Below are 3,595 nucleotides of genomic sequence, written 5' to 3'. Positions count from 1 at the left end.
TGTGTTTACAACACTGTTCCAGAACAGTTCAACCCAAATATTCAGATGTGTGCAGCTCATTTTATGGAGGACTGTTTCCTGATGCTGGACAATGCCGTCTGTGGCACAAAGGCTGTTTCTATAAAGTGGGGCAGTTCCAACTTTGCAAGGACAGTCTGGCGCTTCTGACTCACAGCCTGTAAGTATGTTTTTTATATTTAAAGAATTTGCCACTGATGATTCAAACGCAATTTTGCAATTCAAAATTTGTTTGTCGTTTCTCAGATCACAAATGCAGACATGGTTTTATGTTTACGCGGCGTGATACATAACGCAACGCGTAAAAAGACAATTTATAATGGGTTTTACTGGTTGTGTCTCCTCGCTCCGGCCGGGACAGGGCATCACAATATGGTGAGGGGCGTAACATTTCCGTCTCACTCTTGAGGTATTCGGCCAATCACAACGCACTGGATAGCTGGCCAATCAGAGCACACCTAGCTTTTTCAGAACGATGAGCTTTGTAAAAAACGACGCGTTTCAGGAGGTATTCGGCCAATCACAACGCACTGAATAGCTGGCCAATCACAGCACACCTCGCTTTTCAGACCGATGAGCTTTGTAAAAATCGACGCGTTTCAGAAAGGCAGAGCATAGAGGAGAAACAATAATGTACAGTATGTGGAAAATAATGTGGGTTTTTTTACCTTAAACCACATAAACGCATTTCATTACACCAAATACACAACATAATGTTCTTTTTAGCAACATCATATGACCCCTTTAAACATAAAACGCAACAGCACACAAAGTCCATAAACATGTTTTTCAATACACCATTTATCCCTTAAAAAGTAAACAAAAATACTAACAGCCTACTTAAAAAAAATATTTATAATTTTTTGCTATTTATTTACTTACTACTTTACTTACTTAGAACCATGGTGAAAAGCGAGTTTAGTGGGTTATGATTCATAAATCATGTTATATCACTTCTCTCCGGTTGAGCTCCGGTACACCGGTCAGGGGACAAGAGGCCACTTTTTCATTCGTTCTCACTCCCAGGTGTTAATATACAGATATCAAATTAACCCTTTAGCGTCTTTATTGCAACGCCAATGATAAACTTTTGCCGGCAAAATACCGGCGCGAAGGGCATGGAGATTTTATCATGAAATTATATGCTGAGGTAAAATTTTGTCATCATGACATATTTTGGGGCAAAATTATTTCATTATCATTCATTGCCATAGGCCTTGGGAGTGAGCAAAGTTAGGCTTCTTTTTTGTGAAGGATATCAATGGAGAAGAGGTTTTAATACAGGTTCAGTTCAATCTTGAAAAAGCTGATTTCACACTTTTTTTCCATCTTTTATATTGTTACTGACCTGTTGCTTTTCTCCACAGCGCAAACTAAGTGCTGGTGATGGAGTGCTGTCTAAATATCGACTTGGAATCAAACTCTGCTTCAGTAATTCGCTTCTCTGAACTGAGAACTGAAGTGATTAGCGTGCGAGCGCGAGCCTCCAGCAGCCGCTGTCCTTGTGACGTCATCAGCTCGTTATGCAGGCGTTCTGAGAGCAAAGCGCCTATTATTGCACGAGACAAGCTGCATTTAGGCCCTTGTATTAATTCTAAAAGCTTTAATTTATTCGTATAGTCCTAGAATTATTCCAATTTAAATTATATTTGATAAAAAACTATATCATTGTTTACGTGCATTAATATAATAAATTAATTAAAAAGATATATTATTAACATTATTAATTAATATGAATTAATATAAGTGAATCCATCACTTACTGTGATTTTTTTTTATTGATACACTTTGTATCATTGCTCCGTGTATAATATAGTATAATATAGCCATTAACATAAATAACAGATTCATATTTCAATTTAATTTGTTATTTTCATGATGTTGTCTGAAACTATTAGATACATATTTTGTGGTGACGGACTCAAATTTAAAATCTGTTTGGTTGTTATAGGGTTAGTATTTAACTAGTATTAGTATTTATTAGTTAGTATTAATTTACTTTGAATTATTTTACTTTGTTTTCCTTTTTTAGAAAAGTTACATGCAAAGTGTTACTTTGGGGTTAATTTAACTCTAACTGCAAAGTTAATTTAGAGTTTTGAGTTTTGTATAATGATTTAGATTTTAGATTTTATTTTGGTTTGTGTATCAGTAAATAATCACACATTTTATTTGATGTTTTAATTTGATCTAACTGTAGACACATTTATCTGAATTCACCATAATTCGGTAGATCTAAGTCACATTTTATGTACAGCTGAGTGAGTTGATTCAGATCAATCAGCAAAGACTAGAGTTAAAGGGATAGTTCACCCAAAAATGAAAATGTGATGTTTACCTGCTTACCCCCAGGGCATCCAAGATGTAGGTGACTTTGTTTCTTCAGTAGAACACATTTAATGATTTTTAAGTCCAACCGTTGCAGTCTATCAGTCGTATAATGCATGGCAATAGTAACAAAATCTATGAGAGTAAAAAAAACATGCACAGACAAATCCAAATTAAACCCTGCGGCTCGTGACGACACATTGATGTCCTAAGACACGAAACGATCGGTTTGTGCCAGAAACCGAACAGTATTTATATCTGCTTTGAGCGCGCACGGCATCCGGTGCGTGAGGTGTAACTGAAGAAACAAAGTCACCTACATCTTGGATGCCCTGGGGGTAAGCAGATAAACATTACATTTTCATTTTTGGGTGAACTATCCCTTTAAGAATTTTTTTTTTTTTTGCGCAAGGTATAATAGTGACCCCATCATATGAAGAGTAGCCTAGTCCAGCAGAGAGCACTATACACTATGTTTTCAGGGTTAATACGAAGGCCAATGTATGTGTGAAAGCCTTACAAATGTACATTATTCTGGTATTCAGTAATCCTGCTTCATGCATATGTGGATGTATAAAACAGGAACACCTTTTTTGTAATTGCACAAATTTTATTTCCTCAAGCATTTCCAAAGAAATGTATTCTTTTTCTACCTTTTACAGATACTTTAGAATTGCATGTATTTGGAAAATACATTAAATACAAAACATCACGTCAAGCGTCAACTGACATTTCTGAGCCATTTTTCAATGACTTCAGTTCTTAATCAGTTGGTGTTTTAATGACTTTCTTTGAGGACCGACCCAAAGCTGAAATGTAAGGAATACTGTTTCCGAGTCAAAACCTCTACTCTTTTCAGTTGAGAATCTCGACAGTCGTTTATAAGCACTGTTTGTTCATATCACACATTTAAGAATTAAAAATGCACATTGTTCACTACAGTCTCCAGGCTCACGGCGTCCCAGACACAAATATTTTGACTATTCAAAAGAGATAAATCGCTAGTCATCTGAGATTTCAGTACGGAGATAAAGGTTAGGATCGCATGTCTTTCGTTCACAATAAAGAAGATAGTTAGAAAAATGTCTGTTTCTTTCCATACAATGAAATTGAACAGAGGCCTGTATTGGTTGGACCCCAACTTTTTAAAAATTACTTTAATTTGAGTTTTGCAGAAGACAGTCATATACGTTATACAACAAGACTGAGAGTGAGTAAATGTGCCCTCTTAAAAATAAAGGTGCTTAAA

This window comes from Sinocyclocheilus rhinocerous, unplaced genomic scaffold, assembly GCF_001515625.1.
Source record: "Sinocyclocheilus rhinocerous isolate Xijiao unplaced genomic scaffold, SAMN03320098_v1.1 scaffold664, whole genome shotgun sequence".
Taxonomy (NCBI): Eukaryota; Metazoa; Chordata; class Actinopteri; order Cypriniformes; family Cyprinidae; genus Sinocyclocheilus; species Sinocyclocheilus rhinocerous.
Note: the sequence above shows the minus strand (reverse complement) of the source record.